Source organism: Saccopteryx leptura, chromosome 2 (assembly GCF_036850995.1).
Source record: "Saccopteryx leptura isolate mSacLep1 chromosome 2, mSacLep1_pri_phased_curated, whole genome shotgun sequence".
Lineage (NCBI taxonomy): Eukaryota > Metazoa > Chordata > Mammalia > Chiroptera > Emballonuridae > Saccopteryx > Saccopteryx leptura.
Genome location: NC_089504.1, coordinates 218,338,136 through 218,354,554, shown reverse-complemented (window position 1 = coordinate 218,354,554; position 16,419 = coordinate 218,338,136).

The following is a 16,419-nucleotide window of genomic DNA, read 5'->3' as shown; positions in this document are numbered from 1 at the left end:
TCTTCGTGTGGCGGTTCCACCACTGACATACCCAGGATACAAGATGAAGGTCATTCTAGACTTCTCCCCTTGTTCGTGTACCATCTATAAGTGGGCACAGGTGTGTTAAGGACCAGTACTATGCATGTGGGACTGCACTTAGCATAATAGGAGGTTCAAGAGGTAGAGGTCATAAGCTTGACCATCCTTGTCTGAGGCCATAGACTATTCAGGAAACAATCCAGGTCTGAGGTTTGGAAATATGGCACTTAAGAGAACCCAGGGGGATTTTTTTATTGAAAGATATTCTATTTTCCTCAGTTAAAAGAAATTAACAGATTTTTCATAGTTTCTTTAAAATTTCTCTGAATGTTGAAATAAACTTTCCTTCCTATCTCAATTATTTTCTGTACACATCTTTCCTCTGTTTATAAATCATTCTCCAAAGATAGGACATAAGGCACAAAGGCACCATCTAAAGGGTTATCCCCATTGAATTCAATGGGGTTTCTTAGAGTGTATTGTCAGAACTCTTAATATCACCCTCACTATTCTCAAAAATTAAAGAGTGAACGTGCCCAGTTATAAACACAGTACTATTTTGCTTATTAAAATAGACGTATCATTATGTAGGGTGAAGGAGAGATTAACTAGACTTATTGTGGTAACTATTTCACAATGTACACAGATACTGAACTATTGTATTATGCCATACACCTGAAACTAACAGAATGTTATATGTCCACTACATTTCAATAAAAGTAATAATACAATAAAATGTACATATGATTTATTTAAATGTGATTAAAGTTATTTAATTTGGAGTAAAAGAATGATGAGCATTCAACATAAAAATATTCTCAGCCAATGAACTGTGTCCTTGTCCTTCCCAGACTCTCCCTAAAAGTACTACTGCATCTGACTCAAAACTGATATTTGGTATCTTGCACTTAAAGCCTGTGTTAGTTTGCTAGGGCCGCCATAACAAAGTTCCACAGACTGGGAGCCTGAAACAACAGAAAGTTATCTTCTCACCATTCTGGAGGCTGGAAATCTAAGACCAAGGTGTCAGCAGGGTTGGGTTCTCCTGCGGCCTCTCTCCACGGCTCATAGATGGCTGTCCTCTCCTTGCTTCGTCTCATGCCTGCCCCTCTGTGTGTTTGTCCTTACTGCCTCATCTTATTAGGACACTGGTCAGATTGCATTAGGGCCCACTCTCGTGACCTCATCTCTAAATACAGTCACATTAGAGATTAGGGTCTCAGTATATAAATTTGGGGGGATACATGATTTATCCAGGAACATTGCCCAGTAAAAAAAGATGCCTGACCTGTGGTGGTGCAGTGGATAAAGCGTCGACCTGGAAATGCTGAGGTTGCCGGTTTGAAACCCTGGGCTTGCCTGGTCAAAGCACATATGGGAGTTGATGCTTCCAGCTCCTCCCCCCTTTTCTCTCTCTGTCTCTCCTCTCTCTCTCTCCCTCTGTCCCTCCCTCTCCTCTCTAAAAAATGAATAAATAAATAAATAATTTTAAAATGGAGGGGGTATCCTGGAAGAATCAATGTTCCCAAGAGGGCCTGGGCAAAGACAAGGCAGAAGAGACACAGTGTGAAGCTTTTATCACTGACCTGGGTCCTTGGGTTCACCCCAAGGACAGATACCGGCTCAGAGTGGGAGGAGGGAGAGAGGGGGAGGAGAACAGGAACTGTGATCAGTGGATGTGGCTTAAACACAGGAGAGCATTAGGGACTGACTGGAGATGCTGAGGGTCATGCCTGCCTGTTCCTGCATGCTTGTCGAGGAGAGGAGAGGAGAGAGGATTGAGTCAAAGGCATCTCCTTTGTCACCTGGAGCTACCTGTGTTCACTGTAAAAAAAAGAAAGTTGTTTCTCAAGAGCTCTACCTCTCCAACATGCAATGTAACGACTGTGTGAGTGAGTGACCTGCATCCACGCAGATGTGACATGTAGGAGTTCATGTAGTATTATAATACACATGTTTACCATCTGGTTAATGGTGGGGGTGGGGGGTTGGGAAAAATAGATACTAGCCATGATAGAAATCTAGAGCACAGTAAAACCCTGCCCAAAAAAAAGAAGAAAAATATTATCTAAAAAAATGTAACCTAGCTGTATGGTGAGTGTGCATTCAGCAAAATCTAACCTGGGAAAGCCTGCAGGTCACACAGCACAGATGCTTCAACACGCACATTGTAAGAACAAGAAAGGAGATGGAAGGGATGGATGGGAACATGTAGACTCAAAGGCTTCAGAAACTGTCAGATTAGAGAAAAAAATGAATAAGCCAAGTTATACTAGGGATTTGTATTTGGGGGGGGGGTTTAATTGTAAAGACAGGCAAGGCAGTTGTCACTATGAAACTTTGGGGGTTACTTTGGGGGATCTGGTGTGATTGGAGTGAGGCCCATGGAGAAGTTTCTGGGTGAAAGCAAAGCACTATTTTGGCCTGGGTCTCAGGTGCAAGTGTGTTCCCATTAGAATGACTAATTAAGCTCTGCATGTGTTCCCTGGGGTTTTTTGGATCTCCAATGTTTAACGATACTATTTTAAAAAGCAACCCCCCCAAAACCCCCCAATAACCTAGGATCTTCAAAATTGTCTTCCCCCTCAAAAAATAAATGTGTTTGTGTGTGCAGGGCTAAGTCTTTAGGGGGAAGGAGAGATAGAAGGTCAGGATATAGCTTTGGGGGAAGAATGTGAAGCAAAAATAATTATTGTTGGTCACGCAAGGCCACGCCAGGAGAACTTCTCACAGAATCCATTTCTTGGTGTTGAGGGATAGTTAAGACACATGTGTGGTTAATGAGAGGTGCAAACAGTCAAAGTAGTTAAAATTTAGCAGAAAGAATATTATTGGGAAGACTGTGTGAGTTTTATAACCATGTAGAGGGCATGTATATCAAATACCAGGCTCTAGCACATTTTAAAAGTCATCATGCCTGACCAGGTGGTGGCGCAGTGAATAGAACATCAGACTGGGATGTGGAGGACCCAGGTTCCAGACCCCGAGGTCACCAGCTTGCGCGCAGGCTCATCTGGTTTGAGCAGAGCTCACCAACTTGGACCCAAGGTCACTGGCTCGAGCAAGGGGTCACCAGGTCTGCTGTAGCCCTACGGTCAAGGCACATGTGAGAAAGCAATCAATGAACAACTAAGGTATTGCAACAAACAACTAATGATTGATGCTTCTCATCTCTCTCCGTTCCTGTCTGTCTGTCCCTATCTGTCCTTCTCTCTGACTCTCTCTCTCTCTGTCTCTGTAAATAAAAATAAATAAATAAATAAAATTAAATTTTAAAAAATCATCCTATATGTCCCAGAAATTGGGACTTCCCACCGGCGTTGCTGATAGACTTGTGAATCCTTGACTGGAGACGTGCACAAGGGGCTTCCTAGTGAGCTGTCCAGCTGCAGGTTTGCCCTAGGCTCATCCATACGGCATGGCAGAGACCCATTTGATTCTTAATACTATCACTCTGAACAATCAATATTTCTGTCTCATATTCATTATTTGAAATATTTATGTGAAAAGTAATCTACATGCTAAAGGTTCATTCCCTCAGTTAAATATATTTCTCTGCTGGTTAAGCAGGTGTTCTATTTATGGCTAAAGCCAAAGTGTGTGCATCATCTGTTGTCCTGGGAAGGAAGCCGGCCAGCAGGACAGGAAGTGTGCTTTAGCTACGAGCAATCCAATTTACCCCATTGTCTCCTTGGATTAAGCGCCAGCTCAGCTAGCCCGGGCACATAGTTGAATTGAATTAACAAGGTTATTCAAAGCCTGAAATCACTGTGATAGAACCATGTTTTTTATAGGGCAATCTTATCCCTTATTTTCAATTAGACTTCTCTTGCTTTCTCCAAAGTAAATTAAAATTCTTTATTAAAATAAATAGAACTTTCTTTTAAAACTTCTCCGTTTACAAATGTGGCATGTACTTGGTAGACCTGGCTGCCCAGGCCCAAAGGGAGACATTGGAACATGGGTTCCTCAGGCCCTTGTTACTGACAACAGTCTTACTATCTCTGAGATTTCGGATCAATTGCACACAATAGAATTTGGGGGTGGGAGCCAGGACTTAGAAGAATAAGGAAAAGTGTGGTGATGGGCCAGAAGAAATTCAATCATATAGTGCAGAGGGTAATACTGGACAGATTTTAAATGAACCCTTCATAAACACTCCTAAAAAGACTATGCAGAAAGGGGTATATGCTGAAATTAGCTTTTATACTATTTAGGGCTGGCTGTAAATAAGGCTTCTGAATAAAAGTAGAAAAAGAAAGCTTGAATCAAAGGTCTTAGATGTCAAAAGAATCCTAGCAGTCACCCAGGCCAGGCCAGCCCAGCCCAGCCCGACACTCACACAGCATACATGAGTTCCTTGCACAGCCTCTCTGACAAGCTGTCATTCAACTGCTGAGTTAGGGCACCGAGGGAGGGACCTCGGGGACTTAAAGATGAACAACACTTGAGCTGGCCCCGGGAAGAGTGATAAACGAAGTCTACTTTCAGAGCTCCCAGGTTCCCAACCCCATGCCCTTTCCCCTCTGCAGAGAATCTCCACCCTTTTCCATCTGCCCATTGCCCCCTCATATCCAAAATGGGTTGTACTCCCTATGTGATAACAAGCTCCCTATCATGGGAAGCAACCAAGCCAAAGCTGCATAACCATGACCCAGGAACACTGTGGAAATGCACTGAGTGGAGAGCCAAGGCTGAGGCCCTCTGTCCACACATTAGCTGAGGCTCTTATGACCTCAATTGTATATATTGATGGAAAGTCAAAAAATTTTTCTTTTACAATAGGCCAGGCATGATGCTGGGCATTACCTGAAAATTGCAAAGTAAATAATTATTCATGCTTTATTCATCACTCTAGACATAGCCTGTTGAATGGAACAAAGTAAGTGCTCAGTATTTGTTGAATGAATGAATGAATTAATTAATTAATTACCGGTACAAAGCTAAATGACCATTAGCTAAGTGATATAATCAATTTGTTGAACCCTCAGTGACTAACTTTCCTTAAATGGGATTAATAATGACACTAATCTCTTAGGTTTTTAAGAATTAAATTTAAAATATATAAACTGCTGTTTTTGCCCATAGAAGAGTAACTGATAGAGTATGAGCATGCTTGCCATTAAAACAGAGTAGAAAAACGTATGAAATAGATATTTTTGGACATTGGACAATACACAGTACAGAGCTGTGATTCCTGATTAAGGACAGCAAGTGAGGGAAGCAAGGGGGATGTCCAGGTTCTACTCCTGGAAGCAGTTTCCGGCCACAAGACAGAGAAGGGAACACAAACAGAACCCAGCCATCTGCTGGGCTGGGAAAACGGCTAGACTTCAGGAGCCATGTGGCAGGTAGAACTTGTGGAGCAGTTACCCAGCGAGAAGGAAGTTACCTAAACAGGGAAAGGCTTTAAAAATCTACACAAGGAGTCCCTTGAATACGAATCTGCACATGGTGCAAGGTAAAAAGCCACAAGGCTGGACAAGGAACAATGACTGGGGAATGAAAACTTATTTGTGGTAATTATAGGCTAAAACATTCCAGAGTTCACACATGACTGGGGATTATGCAGGTACCCACCAGATAGCAATTGTTCACTGAGCACATGGGGCATTCGTTACAGACACGAGAAGGGCTATGTCTGAGTAGAGAGATAAACTAGCCCTAAGAATGGGCTACTCTAGACCCATTCCATAATATTTTTTAAAAGACAGCAGAGAGCTTCCCCAGACCTTGGGCTGCAGAAAACCCAGACCTCAGCCAGCCCTGCACCTGGACAAACCCAGAAATGGCCAGAAGTGAAGTCTTACCCTACAGAGCCTCATCGGAATGGGAAACCTTGTGCACATCTGTTTGTGACATACGATTTGTCACTGGGTCCACATCTGGGTGGGCTGGTCTGTCTCTAGCTCATTCCCCAGCTGAGCCCCGGTGCGGACAGCTCTGGGTAGCGGGGAGAGATTTTCAAAACGCAATTTCTTTTCTCTCACCACACGTTTTTAAAAGAGGATTAATCGTGTTTACTGAGAGGTGGTTGGAATTGTGTCATGCAGCTCAAACAACTGTGTTGATTGCTTCCATTTCTGTTATGAAGCATGGAGGGGCTTCAAGAGGCCCACACAGAGCATTGTACTTATCCTCCCCACAACCCTTGGGGGGAGTCTGCCCATCTGAGGGGCCAGACTCAGCACTCAGTCATTCCAATTAGCGCTGATTACATACCTGAGTCTGCCACTTTCAGAGGTAATCAACCCTCTCTCACTGTTTTGTTGAAAGTGACTGAAGCTCTGGGAAAGAAAACAGCAGACATGCCCAAAATCAATAGGTGTGCCCTCCGTGGGGACAAGTCCCCTGAACTTCCAGATCAGACCCCTCAGTACCAGAGGAGGAATTTTGAAAGAAAAAAAAAAACCCACAAAAATAAAACAAAAACCAAGCCTGATAGGGCTCCCTTCAGAGCAGGAGAGAAAGCAGCTCATGTCAATACCACCATGCACTCACTCATGAGCTAGAATTTTGGAAAACTCTCCTGTTTGAAGAGGCTGGCCTCAGAGTATTGATTTTGTTTCTGAAGCTCTAGTTGCCTTAATTCATAGAGAGCCGCAGCTAGTATTTGGGATGAAAAGGACTTTTGTTTCAGAGTTGATGCTCTTTATTGTCTTTAAACTATCAAAGGGTTTTGCTGTTGTGGTCTTCAAAATGAAAGCAGGTCATCAGAGCAGAATGTCACCCAGTAGCTGTGCCACTCATGACAAAGCTGGCAGCATCTGAGTCAGGTTGCTCAAGAGCCCTGGGATGGGGCCACAGGAAACAATTCCTGGTCCTTAGTGTGGTGGCAGAACAATAGTCCCTGAAAATGCCCACTTCCTCATCCCTGGAACCTGTGACTTTGTTACCGTACATGCCAAGAGGGAATTTATAGATGGGATTAAGGATTTTGAGATGGGGAGATTTTCCTGGATTGTGTGACATAGCCAATCTAATCACTATGATGGTTATAAGAGGGAAGCAGGAGGGACAGAGACACAGAGAGGTGTGATGACAGAATGGAGGCATGAGTCGGAGAGAGGAGAGAGATCAAATATGCTACAACACTGGCTTTAAAGGTAGAGGAAGAGACCACAGACAAAGGCATGCAGATGACTTCTAAAAGTTGGCAGAGGCAAGGAAACAGGGCTCAGAGACTTCCAAAGGAACCAGCCTGCTGACTCCTCACTTTAGGACTCTGACCTCCAGCACTGTGAGATAGTAAATGCACGTTGTTTTAAGCCACTGGGTTTCTGGTCATTTGTCATACAGCAATGGAAAACAAACACACTGGCCAACCTGGAGAAAAGCGAAAAGGCCCTTCAACAGCCACCTCCTTCATGTGAGCACACTGTCTCTGCTGTCCGGCCACGCCAGCCCCATCACGATAGATTCCCCTGCCCCATACTGTCAGATTCTCATCCCAAACAATGTTATTTTTGCAGCGCAATTGTATCCATCAAGCCCATGCTCCATTTCTGGCAGAGGTGTAACTGAATAGAAACTAAAAAGATTGTTTTTAAACTTCTTGCAGATGCTATTCTAGAAATCACATGTAAGTCAGATTGGGGGAAATATTTGGCCCTGTCTTCCCAAGGTCTATGCAATGAGAGCACACTTGGAGGGCACGCCAACCATGGTTATGAGGCCATGCATTTGTCTAACTTATAGCTACTAACTCCAAAAGAGACTTCATCTTTCCAAGGATTGAAGTTCCAGAAAGTGTGTTCTTAAGGCAAGGCCTGAGGAGATAACAAAATAACAATAAAATGGGAAATCTACTTTTCAGACCCAAGTTTCTATGTAGACATGAGCTGTGGGGACAAATAGCTTGCTCTTTTTCCATCATCATCTGACTTGCCAATGTCCCCCCAGAACGTTGATGACATAAGAATGTGTAATGAATGGAAGGGGATTTAAATTGGTGCGTAAACAAGAAATACAAAATATTGTAAGAAAATACTATGAAGAACTGTACGCCAAAAAACTAGACAACCTAGATGAAATGGACAAATTCCTTGAATCATATAATCTTCCAAAAATCAATCTGGAAGAATCAGAAAACCTAAACAGACCAATTACAACAAATGAGATTGAAACAGCTATCAAAAAACTCCCAAAAAAGAAAAGTCCTGGGCCTGATGGCTTCACAAGTGAATTCTACCAAATATTCAAAGAAGAACTAACTCTTATCCTTCTCAAGCTATTTCAAAAAATTCAAGAGGAAGGAAGACTTCCAAACTCCTTTTATGAAGCGATCATAATTCTGATTCCAAAACCAGGCAAAGACAACACAAAAAAAGAAAATTATAGGCCAATATCCCTGATGAACTTAGATGCAAAAATCCTCAACAAAATATTAGCAAACCGAATCCAGCAATATATGGAAAAAATCATACACCATGATCAAGTAGGATTTATTCTTGGGAGGCAAGGCTGGTACAATATTCACAAATCAATCAATGTGATTCATCACATAAACCAAAGAAAGGAGAAAAACCACATGATAATTTCAATAGATGCAGAAAAAGCATTTGATAAAGTCCAGCACCCATTCATGATCAAAACTCTCAGCAAAGTGGGAATACAGGGAACATACCTCAACATGATAATAGCCATCTATGACAAACCCACAGCCAACATCATACTCAATGGGCAAAAATTAAAAGCAATCCCCTTAAGATCAGGAACAAGGCAGGGGTGCCCCCTTTCACCACTCTTATTCAACATAGTTCTGGAAGTCCTAGCCACAGCAATCAGACAAGAAAAAGAAATAAAAGGTATCCAAATTGTAAAAGAAGAAGTAAAACTATCATTATTTGCAGATGACATGATATTATATATAGAAAACCCTAAAGTCTCAGTCAAAAAACTACCAGACCTAATAAATGAATTTGGCAAGGTGGCAGGATATAAAATCAATACTCAGAAATCAGAGGCATTTTTATACACTAATAATGAACTGTCAGAAAGAGAAATCAGGGAATCAATCCCCTTTACCATTGCAACCAAAAAAAAAATAAAGTACCTAGGAACAAATCTAACCAAAGAGATTAAAGACTTGTACTCGGAAAATTATAAAACATTGATAAAAGAAATCAGGGAAGATACGAATAAGTGGAGGCATATACCGTGCTCATGGTTAGGAAGAATAAACATCATTAAAATGTCTATATTACCCAAAGCAATTTATAAATTCAATGCAATACCGATTAAAATACCAATGACTTACTTCAAAGACATAGAACACATATTCCAAAATTTTATATGGAACCAAAAAAGAACACGAATAGCCTCAGCAATCCTGAAAAGGAAGAAAAAAGCGGGAGGTATCACACTTCCAGATATCAAGTTATACTACAAGGCCATTGTACTCAAAACAGCATGGTACTGGCATAAGAACAGGCACATAGATCAATGGAACAGAACAGAGAACTCAGAAATAAACCCACAACTCTATGGACAACTGATATTTGACAAAGGAGGTAAGACAATACAATGGAGTAAAGACAGCCTCTTCAACAAATGGTGTTGGGAAAATTGGACAGCTACCTGCAAAAAAATGAAACTAGACCACCAACTTACACCACTCACAAAAATAAACTCAAAATGGATAAAAGACTTGAATGTAAGCCATGAAACCATAAGCATCTTAGAAGAAAACATAGGCAGTAAGCTCTCTGACATCTCTCGCAGCAATATATTTGCTGATTTGTCTCCACAGGCAAGTGAAATAAAAGACAGGATAAACAAACGGGACTTTATCAAACTAAAAAGCTTCTGCACAGCTAAAGACAATAAGAACAGAATAAAAAGACAAACTACACAATGGGAGAATATATTTGACATAGCGTCTGATAAGGGGTTAATAACCAAAATTTATAAAGAACTTGTAAAACTTAATACCAGGAAGACAAACAATCCAATCCAAAAATGGGCAAAAGAAATGAATAGACACTTCTCCAAAGAGGACACACAGATGGTCAACAGGCATATGAAAAAATGTTCAACATCACTAATGATTAGAGAAATGCAAATTAAAACCACAATGAGATATCACCTCACACCAGTCAGAATGGCGCTCATCAATAAAACAACACAGAATAAGTGCTGGCGAGGATGTGGAGAAAAGGGAACCCTCCTGCACTGCTGGTGGGAATGCAGACTGGTGCAGCCACTGTGGAAAACAGTATGGAGATTCCTCAAGAAATTAAAAATCGAACTGCCTTTTGACCCAGCTATACCACTGTTAGGAATATACCCCAAGAACACCATAGCACTGTTTGAAAAGAAGAAATGCACCCCCATGTTTATGGCAGCATTGTTCACAATAGCAGAGATCTGGAAACAGCCCAAGTGTCCATCAGAGAACGAGTGGATTAAAAAGCTTTGGTATATATATACTATGGAATACTACTCAGCCATAAGAAACGATGACATAGGATCTTTTACAACAACATGGATGGGCCTTGATAACATTATACTGAGCGAAATAAGTAAATCAGAAAAAACTAAGAACTATATGTTTCCATGCATAGGTGGGACATAAAGATGAGACTCAGAGACATGAACAACAGTGTTGGGGTTACAGGGTGGGGGGAGGAGAGGGAGGGGGTTGGGGGAGGGGAGGGGCACAAAGATCATGGCTTTTCAGCATTTGCCATATTCCCCCCTTAATCTATAGACAGACAGCAAATATCTACGTATGGTGTTCCCACTATAAAGACTGCTGTCTTAGGGACAAATGCTGATAAACTATTTCAGCAGTTCCTCCTTCTTCAAAGACTTATATGTCAACATAGAGCTCCATGTTTCATAGGACATACTCAAGCTCACTCCATGCTCCCTGGAGCTTTAGCACAAGGAAATGCCCCCCCTTTTTTTTTAGTATTTTTTCTTTTCTTTATTTATTTTTTGTATTTTTCTGAGGATGGGGATGGGGAGGCAGTCAGACATACTCCTGCATGCGCCTGACTGGGATCCACCTGGCATGCCTACCAGGGGGGAATACTCTGCCCATCTGGGGTGTTGCTCTGTTACAACCGGAGCCATTCTAGCGACTGGGGCGGAGGCCATGGGGCCATCCTTAGTGCCCAGGGTGGCTTTGCTCTGGTGGAGCCTTGGCTGCGTGTGGGAGGAGAGGGGGAGGGGTGGAGAGGTAGATGGGCGCTTTTCCTGTGTGCTCTGGCCTGCACACCAGGCCAATGACTCCGACGGGTCTACCATATCATGCTTTTTACTTAAAAAAAAAAATTTACATTTCTTTTGAATGCTGATAAACAGGAGACACCAAATCTTTTTCGCCTGCAAACTACTACCTTCTTTATTAGATCTAGCTAATAACACTGTTCTGTCTTTTTTCCAAATAGCTCCAGATATATGGAAAAGATTTATATAGGCAGATGGGGATCCTCAAACCCCTCAGCGAGATCTTCTGAGAATGACTTTTAAGATACCTAGAGGCAGAAAAAGCCCAATAGAGATCAGGGGAACTACCAGCTTTTAGGATACACCCTTAAAGGCTCCAACGCCCCAAAGGGGTCTCATAGGATGCCATCTGGGTCCTGCTTCAATAGTGGAAAGGAAGGTCATTGAGCTAAAGCCTGCCAGGCTTACATGCCTCTGCTGTGAGGAAACAGGGACACTGGAAGGTGGGCTTCCCCCTCACTCCTCTAAGGGAGGGTTCAGTCTCTTCCAGCCCTGCTCCAGCCTCCTATGACCTAACCTTGCCCAGAAAGCTGGGGTTTGCCACTGAAGGTGCCACTGAAGGTGCCCAGGCTGAAGGTGCCCAGGGCCATCGGCCCCATCTACAACACTGTGGACGAGCCTAGGGTATTTCTTCCAAGAAGCAGGTAAACTGATCTCATTCGCACAAGGGCCACTTAACTATGTTTTGCCTGAATGTCAGGTTTTTTATTCTTCCCTCAAAGATCTCTGTTGTGGGTGTTGATAGTCCTATTTTCTGCAGCTTTGCTTAATATATAGTGTTTCCTTTATCCCTCCTACCTCAATGCCCCACTCATATTTCAGGCTGGGACCTACTCCTAATTTAGAGCTCTCTTTCCTCCTTTTGCCAACTTGTATTATGAATTTACCTTTGCCTCCCAGCTTAGTGTATCCCAAGGTTCTCTTTACCAGGCCACAGTCATAGAGCTCCAGGGAAAAGCAACCTGGTCTCAACTCTCCAGGCAGAGGAGAACAGAAGCTCCATATCCATGCATGCTGCAAATGGCTTTTTCCAGTCTACCTGAATCATTACCAGCTAGAAGCAGTGGTCATTGGGACTTGGACATGAGCTGCAAAGTATAGAATGGTGACAACAATTCCAGTGCCATGCGGACTTTTCCTGTGGGGAACTTTCCTGGACTCCTGCTCCCTGTGACAGCTCCTAACAGACTGAACTGTGGTTGGGTTGCATTTTTCAGGGATTTGGCATGGTGATGGGGCCAACTTGGACTTGGTGAACATGTTAAGGACACTACTCTTTTAGGGATCCTTGCTGTATTGGCCAAGAGTTTGCTTAAAGGCTTTTAATCACTGTAAAAAAAATAGAGGACTGGATGAAGAAGATGGGGCACATATACACCATGGTATACTATTCAGCTAGGAGAAATGATGACATCGGATCACTTTCAGCGGAATGGGGGAGTCTTGGTAGCATTGTGCGGGGGTGAAAAAAGCGAATCAGAAAAAAACAGGAACTGCAGGATTCCATACATTGGTGGGACATAAAAGCGAGACTAAGAGGCATGGACAGGAGTGTGGTGGTTACAGGGGGTGGGGGGAGGGAATGAGGGAGAGGGGGAGGGGGAGGGGTACAGAGAGAACTGGATGGAGGGTGGCGGAGGACGATCTTTCTTCAGGTGATGGGTATGCAACAGAACTAAATGACAAGATAACCTGGAAATGTTTTCTTTGAATGTATGTACCCTGATTTATTGATGTCACCCCATTAAAATAAAAATTTATTTATAAAAAAAAAAAGAATGCTAGTTTGCAAACAGAGTTTCTCAGTGGGGGTATTTTTATTTCTATCTCCAGCCTTCCTACTGTTTGATATTTCATAGTTGGATTAAAGTTCAGCAAGTGTCTGTTTAACCCATCAACACCTTCCTTCCCACACATGTGGCAGACATCACTGGTTGATCATGGTGCCTTCCCTCAGATGCAGTACCGTAATTCTCAATAGTCTCCAATCATCAAGGCTCGAGCTAAACTCCTAAGGAGAGCTATGCGTTGATCCTGGGATGGAAATGCGTGTCTATGGAAATAATCTCCATTGTCAAAGGTATTTCTTCAATAGATATTCACCCTCCGTGGCCTTCAATGTGGGAGTACTTCCAGTCAGTACTACCAACCCTTAAAGAAGTAGCAGAGAAACAGCCTGCCAGTGGGGTTCTTCCTAACTTGGGAGCCAGGTGGCAGTTCCTGAGTCACCCAGCCGTGTGGGGCTGAGAGAGAAAGAGGAGGGAGGAGAGAAAGGAGGTAGGAAGATGCTGAAGGCAAACTTCCCGACTTGATAACGTGGCCCAGTGCCAGCTCTCTGCTGATGCAGGAAAGGTGGGTTCTCTTGCATCATGACAACATCTCTCCTCCTCTCCGGTTCATGGACCTCCTGTGACACCGTGTTCTAAGGGCTAGTGAATCATTTCAGTTACTATGGAAACCTACAGCCTGATCTAGTGATATCATTAGGATTTTAGTGAGCTACAGCGTACAACTGCGGTCCATCAGCTATAAAGGTTAAGGCATCCCAGTGCTTATGGTCTCCATTGAAGTCATGATTTTTCATGAAACCATGTTTGCTCAGTTCCTAGGGAGAATGCACTCAGATTCTGGCTGAAGGGGCAGAGCTGATTTCACAGCACCTCATGCAGAGGAAAACCTGACTGCAGGTTTCTAGAATGTGAACATCACAATACAGTCAGATCTGCACCTCCCTGTGGTTCCCCCTCCAGGTCCCAGAGAACAAAAGGCAGCAAGGTAACTAGCAGTTAGACCTGGTGCTATAAAAAGGGAAACTAGAGGACTTACCTAAAAACACAGTCTGTGTCCCTCCACATGCATGCACACTGCCTTGAGTATCTATTTTTTCTTTCCTTCATTATTTAGATATTAAAGTCAAAGCAGAATGTTGGGCAAGATTGTTCATAAAACTGTAATAATTTGTTTCTCACATTAAAAAAACTAAATAATATCAAACTAGGGAATTGATTAAAATAAATTAGGAAATCCCTAAGATGATTGCAGATATCAACAATGTTGTAGAACCATCTTTGGGAACAACAGTGTTCAAATTTTAACTGAAAAAGCAGTTTCCAAAACTATACTATATGATACAATATTCTGTGGTTTGTATGTGTGTATAAAAGTTGAGAATTATGTAAACAAGAGTACCTAAGAATGGATGAGGTTAGGAATGTTATTTTACTTTTTCTTTATTTTTTGATTTTTATTGTTTAAAAAAAGAATTACTTTTGTAAAAAAGAAAACAAATTAAGTCCTTTTATGTTAAAAAAATTAGTAACTCTAAGAAGGCTGTTTATAATAATGAGCCTGTTAAACTGTAACAATAGGCGGGAGATAAGTGACTAAGCATGCTCTCTGCTCCCCTGTCTTACACTGCTGTTCACTGCCAGCAGCCAGATGGATGTGTGTCCTTAACTCAGATCTTCAGATTCCAGTAGGGTAACTGATATCAACAACATCATTACCATCACCATCACCATCATGATTATTATCATCTTCATCCTCTTCCTCCTCCTCCTCCTCCTCCTCCTCATTATTATCATCATCACTATCACCATAATCAACATCTTCACCACCGCCATCACCACCACCTCACCATCACCATCACCATCGCCACCACCATCAGCACCACCATCAGCACCACCATCACCATTGCCATCATCATGTCCACCACAATGTGACTTCCAGGCCCACCACGATTATTTCTCTAATAATGTCACTCACTGAGCATCAACCCTCCGCTGGGTGCTCCTGCATCCAGGACAGCCCTCTGGCTAAGTCCTCATGTATTAATATCCAATCAGTTGAAGGAAACAAACTTTTCCCAGAAACTGGCAAGGATTATGTAATTTGGCCCAAACCTGCTCTACCCCTTGGTAGATGAGAAACCATTACATTTTCTTTTTATTTCTCCAGCATTTCTTGCTGATACAAAGGAAAGAAGAAAAGAAAACAAGAACAGTGGCTCCAGATAAGTCATTGTGCTCAGAAAGTAAGGCGCAGACAGTCAGCCTCAGCACAGGGAATGGACAGGGATGGGCACTGCTGGGAGCAGGGCTAAAATATAGAGTTTCCATAAAGGATCAGAATATTTTGGAAATCAATTGAGCATTTGGCTTGAGCATAATGTACATTATTTGTACCCCAAAAGCCCTTCCTGGGATCTCAACATTTAGGGTGATAAAGATTTTTCTTGGGAGCTTGTGTGATGTGTGTTGGTTTGTATGTGTGTGTGAGAGAGAGAGAGAAGGGGAGAGAGATAGAGAAAAAGATTCCATTTAAATGTTTCCAAACTCATCACACACACACACACACACACACACACACACACACACACACACACACACCTTCCTTTAAGAAATCTGATGCCAGAAAATTATTCAATGTGGTTTGGATACTGGGCAGCAGGACAATGAGCTACCCACAGTGAGGTAACCAGATGGCTCCTTTGGGCACAGCCCTACCCCTGCTGATCTGGATCTTGGTGAATGGTCGGAATGCCAGCCAGAGCTCTAGAGAAAGGGAACACAGTGATGGAGAGCCAAGCGGGTTGGTGGCAAAGGTGGTGAGAGGAGAGGAGATCTTAAGCATGCATGACTGGGAACACTGGGGAACAGCCACCTGCAGATCTAGAAGTGTTGTCAATGGCAGGAATGCTGCAGAAGAAAAGAAAGATTCAGAACAAGAAGAGACCATGTAGAGGATAAACACTGAACAATTAAGAACATTTGCCTTTTGTGCAGAGCATTTGAACATGCTTCTGAAGTTGTTGGTGTTTTTTTTAATAATAACATGCATATTGTGAAAATAGAAAATATATATATACATTTAGATGCTTTTAAAAAGGGTATAGGTCACACTCTGTTCCCCAGGTTTTTTATCTTCTATTATCAACACACTCCCCTCCCTTTCTCACCTCCATGCTGGTGCTTGTGCCCAGACACCAGGAAGACAATGGCAGGAGTGGGTCCTGCTCCAGGTGCCGAGCCCTACCCCTCTCTGGAGCACTAACCAGACTGGCTACTTCTGCTGTCTGTCAGAGGCAGGGTAGATTTCCTGCACCAGTGAGGAGGAGGCACTCTTTGGCCTGAAGGCCAGATAAACTGGTCCTAAATTCTCATC